The sequence below is a fragment of the Platichthys flesus genome, chromosome 20, assembly GCF_949316205.1.
Source record: "Platichthys flesus chromosome 20, fPlaFle2.1, whole genome shotgun sequence".
NCBI classification, from domain to species: Eukaryota; Metazoa; Chordata; class Actinopteri; order Pleuronectiformes; family Pleuronectidae; genus Platichthys; species Platichthys flesus.
Window position 1 is genome coordinate 936,310 of NC_084964.1, and position 16,087 is coordinate 952,396.

Below are 16,087 nucleotides of genomic sequence, written 5' to 3' on the forward strand. Positions count from 1 at the left end.
CTGAATAAATATAGCACTGTTTAAATAATAACCGATTTAAACCCATATCTGTCAATATTCTAAGAATCACACCTCTATATCAAAAGTTAAATTATCTGTCCAAAAGAGAAGCTATAGAGAGTATGTGCTGAGTCATACTCAGCTCTCAGTGATCACTTGAAGAATCACATGTACAAAAAACAATCTAAATGAAAGCCCTGGTACAAGTATATCAAAGTAAAAATGTGGAATATGGCCAAAATGGCCACTAAATGCAAAATAGCAGGTTTCCTGTTGTGTTATTGCAATTGCACCAAGGGACTTTTTTGTTTGTCTGGTCATGATACACCTGTGTATCTTGGGGTCTCGGGTGAAACCATTGAGACATTATGCAACACCCATTGAAAATTCCTCCAGAATACGTACATTTTCACCACTTTCTGAACATTTTGGTAAGAATTTGAGCAGGTTAAAGCCCTCAAAAAGCCAATTCCTTTGCCTGAATAATAAAAATAATAATATTTACAATTTCAATAGGGCCCTCCACTGTCAGTGCTCGGGGCACTAATTATAATTCATCTATAAATATTGATAAAATAACAGGTTGAAATAGGGAAATAAAATAAAACTTTTATAAATATATATTGTAGGACTCAGGATAGATACATAACTTTCCATCTTTGTCTTAGTATAGGATGGGTACATAAAACAATAACAAAAATACGTTGTAGTTCTGTAAAACCTAAAAGTGAAAGTGTGGCCCTCACTCAGACTGTACAGCGACAAAAGAGGCTGCAGTCTTTCTTAAAGCTACTGTAAACACTTCATTACCAAGTCCTCTAGGAGCCACCACAAAGGCATATATTTGAGGTTTGTAACTTTATGCAGAATCCACGATTTTTACCTTCGCTTTTATTTAATTCTTTATTTTTTGGAGGGGAGGTTTAGTGGGTGCCTAAGAAAAAGCAGGGGGGGGAGTCTCTGAAGATTCTGGCTGCACCTGCAGCTGTGGTAGAGTGTGTGGTTGAGCAGAGAGACGTGTCGCATCTCAATCTTTACGTATTGCGAATTGAAACCCTGGACGTCTGGAAGACAGTTTTGGTTTTGGTTTGATAATCAATACAGCCGTTATATATTCAATTGCTGATTCCTATATTTGCATGGACAAAACAATGGATATGAGGAAGGGCCCAACAAAGCCAATGTACAGGGCCCATATGTATTTATTGTACTAATTTGTGAGAAAAGGTTTTTAAAGAAGTAGCATATTTTTTTATTCGTGAATCACTACCCCTACTATCCCGATTTCTCCTCGCTTGTGGATCCATAGCAGTATTTCACCCAGAGCCTACAGACACAAGCAGCTTGGGACCAAGGCTCCATGACAACAAGAGCTCAAACCAAATTGAATGAGCTTTTAATGTTCAGCAAATCTGTTGGAGGGTCATCCATCACTGATGCCCAGCTGACCAGCCAAACACTCAACACTCAGGCCTTTGTTTGCTTTTAACTTATTTTACCTCACCTTTAGATTTGTGCATTGCCTCTTCTTATATGTACAGAATCACGCCTTTTTCTCTCCCAAAGTCAACATTTTTCTTTTTAGTCAAAAAGGATAAATTGCTCCAGGGGACAGGACAAAAGGGAGAAATCAGGATGCACTCCAGTAGCTTTTTTTAATTTTTGGTCATCACAGGAATACAATTCTCAATCCGACCCATTCTGCTTTAGCACTTCCAGTGGACATCATCAATATATCTCTTATCCATATGTACGCACACACACACAAAGCACACACAGCACAAAAGAGTAATATATCTGTGTGGGATTAAGTGCACCCCCACCAAGATTTGCATTCTTTGGAATAGGTGCATCTGATTTATAGAAGTAAGGGCCTGAAGCATCCTGGGGAATGAGGCGGGTGGATGGAAACCATGCTTCCCAGAGCAGAGGCAGGATGTTTTGGCCATGTCAGCAGCAGGTATTTCAGAGATGTTGTTTTGCAGTGCTAGTGAATTCCCGAAACAAGAGCAAGAAACAGGGAGGACAGAAAAAAGTTGACATAAATAAGCAGCAAAATAACTTTTTTGTGAGCATGAATTTTCAACTGGACCCAATTTTGGGATTTGCATGGTTTGACTTCAGTAAACCTAGGACTGGTTTCTTCTTACCACAACAGTGCAGAATAACATTCAGATGTTACTGATGCTGCACCAACCGGCTTTCCATCTTGCATATCTTTCCTTCACTCGTGAACAGGACGCCCAAAAACATTTACTCCTTCAATGTGACAGCAGCTAGCACCAATCCAATGTTTTCTGTTGGATCATGATCGAAGTGGCAGCTGATGGTGGATCATGAGGGTGGATCCTGATAGTGGCGTCTAGTGGACCATAATGATGGATTGTGGATTATGGTGGCATCTGATTGTGGTTGTCAATCCTGATCGGGGTGGCAGTTGATCATGGACTATTATTTTCAACAAGACTGCTTGATAAACAAAAAGTCTACTCAGATACTCAACCATTACTGAAATTAATATACTGAAACTCAATTAATTTGTCATTGATGCTCTCTTTATCTCTATCAGACATTGTCTTATGCATAAATACTTTAAACATGGACACACTTTACATTTGATCAATGTTGTAAATGCCCTTATCTTTCTGATGTTCTCCATTGAACGTGGCTTCTATTGCACTTCTGTCCGTCCTGGAAGAGGGATTACATTTTTTGTTTTGATGAGGGTTAAGGGCAGAGGATGTCACATCTTGTTAAAGCCCTATGAGACAAATTATGATTTGTGAATATGAGCTATAAAAACAATTTTATTGATTGATTGATTGAACCATGACCTCGGATTTTGGGGTGCTAATGGAGCCTAATGGTAACAACAAAACCAAAATGTCCACAAAAGGCAGAGATCCAACTATAAGGTTCCCAAGCCAAACAGTCCTCTCACCATGGCTAGTCATATTGTAGATCTAAGCAATCTACAGTAGTTAAAATCATAATCAAGGATCAGCTGCCAGATCTGGTGCTAGAGTGGTTGTCCTTTAACCAGAAGGTTGGTGGTCTTCCCATCTGCATGCCTGGACAAGACACTGGCACATAAGTGCATACGTGTGTTTGAATGATTGAATGGCGTGTAAAGCACTTTGAAAGACTATCAATCAATCAATAAATCAATCAAATTGTGTTTGAATAGCCAATATTCACAAATCACAATTTTTCTCCTAGGGCTTTAACAAGGTGTGACATCCTCGGCCCTTAACCCTCAATGATCATCATGATCATGTCCACCATCACGATCGGATACCATCATAGTCCACAATCATGATCCACTGCCGCCATCAGGATCCACCATCAGCTGGCAGCTTGATCGTGGTCTACCACTATCAGATGGCAACACGATCCACCATTATTATCACGATCAGCAAGCAAGATACAGGATCCACCATAACGATCACAATCTCTGATACGCAATCACGATTCGTGATCCACCATCATCTACAACAAAACGCTATATAAATACAGACATTTACCATTTACTACAAAAAATGAGGAAAAGAAAGATATAGATAAAGCAATATTGAAATGGAGGAGACAGTGGCAAATGATGAGACGAGAGTAAAGATGAAACCAGATTAAATAATACAATTGTCAGCCGACACAGAAGCCACAAACCTTTTTTTCTCATGCTCACATCCTGTTCTCTGCTCAGGAAATAAGTAAGGGGAATGAGCTGGGAAACAAATGGACTCTGGAGAAAGCAAAATTTCAAAACGGATTGATTAAACAGATAAGCAAGACTGAGTTGGAACTGGAGAAAGGTAGAAAAATGAAAAGAACAGACAGCCAAATTAGTGGACAAAGGTAGATTGAGGAACAAGAAGAGGAGTCCTCCTCTTCTTGTTCCTCAATCTACCTTGTTCCTCAATCACTACCTTTGACAAGAGTGGGAGGGGGGAAATCCCAGTCAACTCAGACTCTGTATTATCTATCTAGTGTGACTCATACATTTCTTCTGTGCGCTGCAAGCTGATTTATTCACAGTCCGATTGGTAATTCTCCCTCCCCGGGGCCTTGAAATCCTGCCGTTCCATCCCCTTCACCCTCTGAATGATGTAGAGGTCCATGCAGAACCCACATTCGAGGAAGCCTCTTCTGGGGATTTCAAGTCATATACTCAAAGCATTGAATCCTTCTTTTGTGACTAGTTAACTTCCATTGGCAGTGTATTAGCTTTTTCAGAGATTCCCCACAGCTGTTAACCAAAGCTGTGAGATGTGACTTAATGTCTGCAGTGTTTTAGTAAAAAACAATACAAATGCTTGTGGAAAATGACATTGCCACTGGGGTCTCACCACAACGTCCAGCGACAAACCGTTCTCTTTGTAGCATTCTTTACATTTTTCTTAATGAAACGAGCAGACAAATTTAAAACTCAATCTCAAATTACCGGCATTTCTGCTGGTGTGACAGCTCAGCTCTGACTATCTCAGTCTCTCTACGTGCGTCTCTTGTAAGGTTTCTCTCGTGCTCCTCCAATGTGTCCTTGTGTCTCGCTTTGGCAGCTCTACTGCTGCCTTTTAAACATGAGGATCAATCAACTAACAGCCCCCAGCTGAGTGGTCCTCTCTTACAGCTCTCTGAGCCACCTCCACGCCCATGATGCTTAAAATACTAACCTTAGAGAAAAGAATAACAATATAAAAGAGGGATTACTGAATGTGACCATTGCTCTGACAGGACAGACATTTTCCGTCTGATCCACATTCTGTTAACTTGGAACAGGCTATATACCAAGCTGGGGTCCTTGGATCGATGGATATATATATATAATATAACATTACTAACATATTTAACATTACTATAAATATGAAATCTTCTCTGCGTTTGTATTGGTGAAGTAGCTGGCTACTTCTTCCATCAACACTACAGCTGGCGGGTTGATACAGAACAATCTGCAAGCAACAAACAGAATGAGGTTGCATTGAAGCTGAAAGAGGAAGTACTATTCTGTGTGATATCTCCAATTCAAACAAAAATCTTGCTGCTAAACTGACACACCTACTGATACTTACAAGCTAAATTTCCCAATGTAGACTAAATCACCTTGGAATCAAACAGTCTTGAAAATTAAATTGCTGTTAAGACATCTAACAATAAAGTAAATCAATGTCTTGTCTGACATTGTACTATTGAAATCATAAATATAATCTAACTGATGTAATATGCAGTTCTCTAACCTACAAAACCTAATTCATGTATGTATGTATAAGTATTTTTCATTATTTTTCGATAAGACCCGAGGCAAGTGTTACATTAATGCAAATTATAACAATAATGTCAAACACGGTAAATTGTTTGCATCCATCTTCAGTATGTCTTAAGGTAAGACAAGGGGGGGTTTGGCAGTTCAATGTCAATAAATCTCTAAAACCTCTGGCAATTTAGACATTTTATAAAGCTATGTCATTTCGGTCAGTCTTACCTGTCTGCAGAACCAAACCACTCAAAAAAAGTCAACTCTGCAGATATACCTCATGAAAGAAACATTAAAGCCTCTCAGGCCCCCGGCATCTGTAAACTTCTCTGTCCATGGTCTAATACGGTAACTTATAGCTCTGAGATTTATGTTGTACAGAGTTTTACATTACTGACGGTAGGGCTTGGTACCCAACTCTCTTGTAACATGTTGGCTGAATAAACTCAATAGAATAGATAATTAAACTTTTTATTAATGATTATTTGTTTGGAAAAACATAGATAGATGGACAGGAAACTGTTTTTAAAGACTCTTGAGCTTTGTTCAGCCTTCACCGGCAGTTGATCTAAGGATTTGCACAGGAACCAGGTTAAAATCTTCAGTGTATTGCTTCATACCATATTTGGCTGGAGGATATTAGTTTATTAGCTTGTACCCTTTCTTGTCCAAGCACATCTGTGTTGGAGTGTGTCATCAATCACTCAATCAATCAAATCTAATTTGTATAGCTCATATTCAAAAATCACAATTTGTCTCATAGGGCTTTAGCAAGGTGTGACATCCTCCGCAATAAACACTCAACAAGGGTAAGGAAAAACCACCACCCAAAAATTTAAAAAAATTTAACAGGATAAAAAACACCTAGGAATCTCAGAGAGAGCCACGTGTGAGGGATCACTCTCCCAGGAGTAACAGAAGTGCAATAGATGCAACATGTAATGGAGAACATCAGAAAGATAAGGGTATCTAGAGCATTGATTAGAATAAACCCTTTTAGCATTAATGGAAGGTCAATGAATTGATGGATTCTTGTCAATAATGGTTGAGTATCTGAGGAGAAATATTTTATAACAAGCAGTCCAGTTGTAATCATAGTGTATGGTCAGCACCCACCCTGATCAGGATCCACCATGAAGATCGGATGCCACTATAATCCACAGTCATGCAATGATTTCCAAGAGAAAATGTGCGTTAATGTGAGGCTTCTTTTTGTGTCAGCTGAATGTCCAGTTTATCTGTTGTTAACTAGCACTTATCTATGCATATCAATATCATATTGCAAAAAAAACTTGAAATGTATTCCTGAAACATTTTATTTTAGAAAGTTGCATAATTTCTAAAGTCTGCAGATATTGACCTCCTATCTTACCTCCTAACTTGCACAGTTTAAAGCAACTGCCATTCTGCAAATATTATTCTCTTTGGTTTGCTGTTGCCCCCAAAATATGCACAAATTTATTTTGTGTGAAATGCAGAAACTTTAAAGAGATACTGTCGGTCGATTTGTCCTTCGCACACACAAACACACACAAACATTAATCAAATACACTGTGTATCCTGTCAAATTACATCGGTAAATGTTCTCCTTTAGGCGTACATTGTTTTTTTTAAGAAGCAGAAGTTAACCTTTTAATAACACTTTAACTGTCTTGTCCATATAGCTACTGATGAAAGGTTTTATTTTGAAGCTGTCCTTTGAGCAAATGCCCCAAATAAGGTGTGGTCATGTGCAGGGGATAATATTGAAAAATAATGTTATAAATCAATAAATGTTCCGCAGCACTCCTCCCAATCTTACACACAATGTTTTCCCAAATATAGATACACTACTACCCAAACTTAATCTTCCCTTAACCCAACCATATTGTTGTCACATCATAAAATATATGTGACACAGTACAACAATAAAAGAAGAAAAAATCACTCTAAAGGACAATTTATTGTTCTTTAATGTGGATGCATTTTGAATGAATGAAGACCTCAATTCTTAACAATAAAATTTAAATCTGTCTTTTTCCACTAAAAATCTATTCTCACAGCTGCAGTTAATACAGAAAATTAGGAGCTCATGATACAATGTATAATAGCCAAAGGGCATTTATCTCTACATTTTTCTATGACAGTATGGAAGGGCGGCCTGTATTCTATCCAGAAGAGCCTAAAGACGGACGTACTGACACAAACCTTATGACAAAATTGACAGAATCTATTAACCATTTAAGTGTCAGTGTGTACGATTTAGATGCAAGGGATCTATAGTCGGAAATGAAATATAAAATAATCCAAGTGACAATTTTACATGTGTGTAATCATCGACATTGAACAAATTGTTGCTTTCCTTGCCCTAGAATGGGCCCCTTTATATTTAAAAACCTTATATTGAAAAATGCAACTTTACCACTAGATTTCACTAAATCCACACACTGAACCTTTAAGTTGGGGCAACACAATCCTCTGAATGTTCACTGTAGTTTCTGGTGCAGTGTGGACACATATTACCAAGAATTGAGAAAAAAACCCACTGTTTTTATTCTTATAATTGTAATTAATAAAGGAATGGCTAGAACAGATGCAGCTGTCTTCCTCCCGTCTCCCCTTCCTTTTTCTTGGAGTCGGGTTCGGTAAGGAGAGTAGAGCTGATAGCATGGGCCTTATTTGTGTCCCCTGACTTGCAACCACTACAGTGACAAAATTACATCAATAATGTCTGCGTACGTATTTGTGTGTAATTTCTGTTGTGTTCAGCATTATAGTAAGCACTATGGAAAAGGTATAACAAGAATGAAAAGGAGTGGGAATGGCATTGATTTAGAAACAAAGACAAATTGTCAATAGCTATCCTCAACATGTTCCTACTTTTGCATTATTGTCAATGAGACAAATCAGTCATTTAAATTCAGGTTATGTTGAATTATCAACTGAAACCCTTTGAATATGTTAATTCTATGAGGGACTTTTAACACAAACATGATGTTTCAAGTGGAGCAGACACTGAGTGCAGTTAACACAGTCTCCTGGTTCATATTAACTTATTACAGTGTCACATTTAGTTTTCATGATAAAAGACAGAAAAGAAAAGTAATAATTTACACTTTGCGTGTGTGTGGGTGTGTCTGAGAGAGAGAGAGAGAGATATTTTTTGATTTTTGAAATCTTTATTTTCAAAATTTAAACAACACTACTGTCAAAGTTTCAATGGATCTGTACAGTTTCAGCACAATACTAAAACCTACCTAGAATGTTATATTAAAACTTAAAACATCATCAACCACAGAACATACTACATCATTAAAACACCACTGTTTGATGAAGCCATCCATGTCCTTCATTTCTTTAAAAAACCTAAAATCTACCCACACTCTTGCTTTCAGCAGCGAGATAAAAACAGGAAGAGCTTCTTGTCCTGTCCTGCGTTCCACTTTATTCTTCCTGCTGCTGTAAATGGACATTTTTAGCTTCTCCCACAATCCAATTTGAAAGTCTCCCTTTGCACTCATTTGATTTTGTGTACCCTACTCCTAAAATGAAGACACTCTTAGACCATGTCTCACCAAACTGTTTAAAAACCTTCTGCAGTGTATTAAAAAGTCTTTTACAATCATAAAAAGCATGAAAAACTGTCTCTGCCTTTTCCACAAAATGGGCAATTGTACATGACTGTTGGGTTGATGATGGATGTAAAACTGTTAACCGCAATGGCTCCGTGTAAAATCCTCCATTGCAGGTCACCAGTCCTCTTTCTTAAAGGTGGTTTATATAAAACCCTCCACACCGGTTTGTCATTGATGTCCAGATCCAGTCTCCTCCTCCACACCGTGTCAGGCCTCACATCCAGCTTGCTCCAGTTCAAGGATAAAACAAAGCATTCATAGATGGCTCTCCCTTTTGCTGTGTACAGGTCCACTTGTTTCCAGTCTGTTTTGTTTAAAAAAGGTCCTGAGAGCCCATCCAGATTTGGATTAAAACCTAGCTCCGGAAAGGGGTCGCTGTCATCAGGGGTTTCCGCTCCATCAGAGTAATCCTTCAGCATTTCCACCTCATCGTCCGTGAGTCTTTTCATCCATTCGTTCCGAATGCGTTCTGCCTGACGCCTGGAGTTCTGCCCGATGAGGGTCGCCACCTCCGGGATGTTTTTTAGTCCAGGACCCGCTGCATCGACAATAGTCCTCAGGGTCACTGCTCCAGCGGTGCTCAGCATGCTGGTGAGGCAGGCCGTTTATCAGCGGCTCTTCTAAAAGCCAGTGCAGAGAGTTTGTAGGTTCCAGCCTTTTCCATTTAAAAAGGCTCCATGCCTTAAAAAGTGACTGATAAAAAGTAGATAATCCATACAGTTTAAAAAGCTTAAAATCCATTGAGAACAGTGGCATGTCTTAAACCAGCCCAGTTGTCCCCCTCAGGATGCTGCTTGACAATCATCTCCAAACAACATCCTGTGGACCTACAAGATACTTCTGTAAAAACTGTAATCTAAAAGTGGATAATCTACTTTGAATGTGCACCAGCCCTTGCCCCCCCTACTCCTTTGGTAAAAACAATACACACTGTGGCACCCAGTGTAACCTGTCCCAAAAGAAGTCTATTAAAATGGCTTGTAATTTCTGTACTAAGCCTTTTGGTGGTTCCAGGCATGCCAGCCGATGCCGAAAGCCAGAAGCCACCAGGTTGTTAATGATCAATGTCCTTCTCGGCCACACCCTCCCAGTTCTTCTGGACCATGGACTCATTGCCTACATAAACCCCCAGGTATTTGAGACCGTCTCTCCTCCACGTCAACCCCCCCCGCAGACTGGGTAGACCCCCTTCCCAACTTCAAACTGCCAGTGCTTCACTTTTCCCCCAATTCACCCTAGCAGCTGACATTGTTTTAAAATTACTGACGATTTTTCCCAGTTCCTGGACGTCCTCCAGATTTTTTACAAAAACAATAATGTCGACCGCATATGCTGATAAAATGTGACTTTTTTTTTTACATAATTTAAAATCATGGAACGTTACATGGTGTGTTACGTCGTCATTACGGTAAGCGTGCTGCGTCATTTCCTGTTTTCTTGCCACTGGTGGTGGTCGCTCTGCGAATTAGCTCCGCTGCTAAACACAACTGTTTCTCTGTAGCACTACGGCTAAAATCACCGGTCTGTAGTTAAACACTCGCACATACCAACCCTTATTCTATCGTGCTTAGTGATTCTGTGTTCTGTCTGAGCTCACCCTCGTAGCTCTATAGCAGCGATGTCTTCTCTCTCTCCCTGTTGCTCTACTGCTTTCTCTTGCTCCGAGTGTCTAATGTTTACCTACTCCTCTGCCTCCCTTAACAGTAGTGGTACATGTAATGAATGTAGTGTGTTGATAGCGATGGAGGCTCGGCTTAGCGACTTAGAAGCTCGGCTCAGCAGCTTAGAAACTCCGTTAGCTGTAGTTAGCCACCTCCCGCTAGCCGCGGAGCCACCTAGCTTAGCACGTAGCTTAGCCTTAACGAGCAGTCCCCAGACTAGTCCCGTGCAGCCGGGAGCCCAGGGCAGATGGGTGACGTTCCAGAGGGGGCATAGTGCTAGACTTAGAAAGCCCACGATTAAAGAGCCACCAGCTCACGTTTCAAATAGATTCTCTCCACTCAGCGAGGCACCCGCTGATAAACAAACTCTGATTATTGGCGACTCGGTTCTGAGAAACGTCAGGTTAGCGACACCAGCGACCATAGTTAATTGAATCCCAGGGGCCAGAGCCGGCGACATCGAATCTAAACTTAAGTTAATGGCTAAAACTAAAAAAGGTAAATACAATAAAATCGTAATTCACGTCGGCAGCAACGACTCCCGGCTTCGTATGTCGGAGGTCACTAAATTGAATGTTGAGTCGGTGTGTGCTTTTGCTAAAACGATGTCGGACACAGTAGTTTTCTCTAGCCCGCTCCCTAATACAACAGGTGATGACATGTTTAGCCGCATGTTGTCTTTTAACCGCTGGCTGTCGAGGTGGTGTCCTGTAAACGGCGTGAGCTTTATAGATAATTGGCTAACTTTTTTTGAGAAAACCTGGTCTTGTTAGGAGAGACGGCGTTCATCCCACTTGGGATGGAGCAGCTCTCTTATCTAGGAATATTACTAAGTCTATAACATGACAACCCATAGTTGGGACCAGGAAGCAGAGCTGCAGTGCTAAACACTTCTCTGCGCTCCCTTTGGATCAGTCACAAAACCCCATAGAGATTGTGTCTGTTCACCGTCCGATTAAATTATTGAAATTAAACAATAATAGAGCGAGAACTCCACACAAAAATTTAATACAAATTAAAACAACCTCTGAAACAATACAGGAAACCCAGACTTTTAAATGTGGTCTTTTAAACGTTAGATCACTGGAAAAAAAGGCTCTTTTAGTTAATGAAATAGTCTCAGATTACAACATCGATTTATTGTCCCTCACTGAGACGTGGCTGCATCCTGATGATTATGTCAGTCTAAATGAATCTACTCCCCCCAGTCATATCAATTCACAGGTTCCTAGAGAAATTGGGCGAGGAGGTGGAGTTGCTGCTATTTTTAACTCCAGTCTATCAATTAATCCTAAACCTAAACTCAGCTACAAGTCATTTGAATGTCTGGTTCTTAGTCTTCCACGCCAATCCAGGAACCACCAACAGCCAATCATATTTGCCGTAGTATACCGTGCTCCCAGGGCTTATACTGAATTTTTAAAGGAATTCCCTGAGTTTTTATCAAACTTAGTCCTAAAGACCGATAAAATTATTATTGTTGGTTACTTTAATATTCATGTTGATAATAATAAAGATTGCCTTAGCGTAGCATTTATTTCAATACTAGACTCTATTGGTTTCAGTCAGTGTGTGCACAAACCTACTCATTGTGGTAATCACACACTTGACCTTGTATTATCGTACGGTGTCGCAATTGAAAATTTAACAGTACTTCCGCGCAATCCAGTTCTATCAGACCATAATTTAATAACCTTTGATTTTTCAATAACTGAATATATACCACTAATAAAAAATTAATTTTCTAGATGTCTACCTGATAGTGCTGTAGCTAAATTTAAGGAAATAATCCCAATTACATTTAAACCCGTATTAGCAGTAGATATAAACAACAAATTCTTTAAAACCCTAAGCTCCATTGAGATCGACCACCTCGTCGATAGCTCTGCAGACTCATTACGATTAACATTAGACTCAAAAGCGCCTCTAAAAAAGAAAAATGTCAAACATAGTAAATTAGCTCCGTGGTATAATTCCCAGACAAATGAGTTAAAACAATTATCAAGAAAACTAGAAAGGAAGTGGCGCTCCAGCAACAATGTTGAAAACCTCATAGACTGGAAGAATAGTGTTAAAGACTATAAAAAGGCTCTCCACAAAGCAAGAGCCGCCTACTATTCAAAACTAATAGAAGAGAATAAAAACAACCCCAGGTTTCTCTTCAGCACTGTAGCCAGGCTGACAGAGAGTCACACCTCCACCGAACCCAGTATTCCTCGATCCCTAAATAGCAATATCTTTATGACCTTTTTTAATGATAAAATTCAAACTATTAGAAATAAAATCAACCATCTCCTGCCCTCAATTGGCACTAATACCCTCCCAACAACAGAGATCTCAGAAACGGCTGAGAATCCTACCCATTACTTAGACAGCTTCTCTCTGATCACCCGTGATCAGTTTACCAAATTAATCTCAGGTTCTAAACCAACAACCTGTATCTTAGATCCCATTCCTACCAAATTACTTAAAGAAATTCTGCCCCTAATTGATAGTTTGTTATTTAACATTATCAATCTGTCATTATCATCAGGTTATGTACCACAGTCTTTTAAAATAGCTGTCATCAAACCCCTACTCAAAAAACCCACCCTAGACCCAGAGGTTTTAGCCAATTACAGACCAATATCTAACCTCCCCTTCATTTCTAAAATCTTAGAAAAAGTGGTAGCCAATCAGCTGTGTGAGTTTCTCCAGGAAAATAATATATATGAAGACTTTCAATCAGGGTTTAGAGCCAATCACAGTACAGAGACAGCCTTGGCAAAAGTCACTAATGACCTTTTAATAGCCTCAGATCAGGGACTTGTGTCTGTCCTCGTTCTGTTAGATCTCAGTGCAGCATTCGACACAATTGACCATCAAATTTTATTACAAAGACTAAAACATTTAATTAACATTAATGGAACCGCCCTTAACTGGTTTAAATCGTATTTTTCTGATCGCTCCCAATTTGTGCAAATTAATGATGAGTCATCTGTGCACACCAAAGTTAATCATGGTGTTCCACAGGGCTCTGTGCTCGGCCCAAATTTATTCTCATTATATATGCTTCCACTAGGAAACATTATCAGGACACACTCGGTAAATTTCCACTGCTATGCGGATGACACCCAGTTATATTTGTCAATAAAACCTGAACAAAGTAATCAATTAACTAAACTTCGAACATGTCTCAAGGACATAAAAACCTGGATGACCCGCATTTTCTCTTATTAAACTCAGACAAAACAGAGGTTATAATACTTGGCCCCAAACACCTTAGAGATGCATTATCTAATGATATAGCTGCGCTAGACGACATTGCCCTTGCTTCCAATGAAACAGTCAGGAACTTGGGAGTGATCTTCGATCCTGATTTATCCTTTAATAGTCACTTAAAACAAATTTCTAGGACCGCTTTTTTCCACTTGCGTAATATTTCAAAAATTAGACATGTCCTTTCACAAAAAGATGCAGAAAAACTAGTCCACGCCTTTGTTACATCGAGACTGGACTATTGTAATTCATTATTATCAGGCTCCAGCAGGAAGTCGTTAAAGACTCTACAGCTTGTCCAAAATGCCGCAGCACGTGTCCTGACGAGAACAAAGAGAAGAGAGCACATTTCTCCAATATTAGCATCGCTACACTGGCTTCCAGTTAAATCTAGAATAGAATTTAAAATTCTCCTCCTCACCTTCAAGGCCCTTAATAATATAGCGCCTTTATACCTTAAAGAGCTGTTAATACCTTATAAACCCACTAGAGCACTCCGCTCCCAGAATTCAAGCCTACTTGTCGTCCCTAAATTCTCTAAAAGTAGAGTAGGAGCCAGAGCTTTCAGCCATCAAGCCCCTCGGCTGTGGAATAATCTACCACTTTCAGTTCGGGAGGCAGTCACCATCTGTTCGTTTAAAAGTAGGCTCAAAACCTTCCTTTTTGATAAAGCTTATAGTTAGAGCTAATTAGTGCGCCAGAACGTTACTTGTTCTATTTTATGACACATGACACACGGAGCTTCTCTTTCCAGCTTCTCCTTCCTCTTCTCCATCCCTATCCCCCTTCCCCGGAATCCCTTTGCTTTATCACCCGCAGATCCAGGGCCTCTGTGGCCGCACCATGGATTACGGTTTGTGGATCGCGCACCGGGGGTCGCGGTGTTGGATCCAGTGTGGCGGATTCTGAGTCATGTGGGCTGATCTTGGTGCTGGTGGCGGACCCTGTGTCGCGTTGGCATTGGGCACGGGCGGTGGACCAGGACCGCGGTGGTGGCTTGTGATGGGTCCTCCTGGTGGGCGGCGGTGGAAGGTGACTGAGGACTGGAGTGGCGTCTGGTCTGGATGGTGGATCGTGGTCTAGATGGTTGCTGAGCATGGACTGTGCTTCATCAATGCTGCTAGAGACTTTGATTATTGATGATGTTGTCCTGCACGTGGCATCTATTGCACTTCTGTCCGTCCTGGGAGAGGGATTCCTCACATGTGGCTCTCTCTGAGGTTTCTACATATTTTTACCCTGTTAAAAGGGTTTTTTGTAGTTTTTCCTTACTCTGAGATGAATTGTAATTTGTGAATATGGGCTATACAAATAAAATTTGATTGATTGATTGAAAATAAACCCTTTAATATTTGCTCTTATCTTATTTAGCATTGGTTCAATGGAAAGTGCGTATAACATCCCTGAGAGCGAGCAGCCCTGTCTCACCCCCCTGTATACTTTAAAAGGTGCACTCAGTCCTCCATTTATCTTTAGTACACTCTCAATGTCCTGATACAAAACCTTGATTATCGCTATGAGACCTGGGCTGAGGCCAAACCTCTCTAGAGTCTTCCAGAGGTAAAGGTGCTCAACCCGGTCAAAAGCCTTTTCCTGGTCCAGAGAAATGAGACCAGTTTTTATGCCTAAAGAACTAGAGAAGTCCACAATATCACGAATCAAGGACATATTGTCCAGGATAGACCTACCAGGCACACAGTAATTCTGGTCTTGATGTATCACTTCCTGCATCACCTCCCTCAGACGGTTTGCCAACGCTTTTGACAGGATCTTATAGACTGTGCATAGTAGCGACACCGGACGCCAGTTCTTGATCTCCTGAAGGTCTCCTTTCTATGGCAGGAGAGTTATTACTGCCCTCCTGCAGCTTATCGGCAGCACCATGTCTCTAAAACTCTCGTTAAAAACAATTAAAAGATCCTCCCCCATCCCGATCCAGAACTCCTTAAAAAACTTGACTGGAAAGCCGTCGATGCCTGGGGACTTTCCCCCCGCCATGCTCTGCAGGGCTGTGTATAGTTCCTGCATCGACAGGGGGCCATCCAACCCAGCGTTCACATCTTGAGGGACTTTGGGTAGCTCCCCACAGAAGGACTCGAACCGAGACTTGTTCTCAGTATATTCCGTTTCGTACAAATCCTTATAAAAACTCACGGCTCTCTTCACACAACCAGCACGTGATCTGTAAAACCAACTGGGAGTATACTGCACTTTCTGAAGATGCTAAAATTATGTTTAAAACAATAAAACCGGTCCAACCTCGCCATGGAAATGAGATCCCCTCAGCAATGAGTCCAGGTGTACTG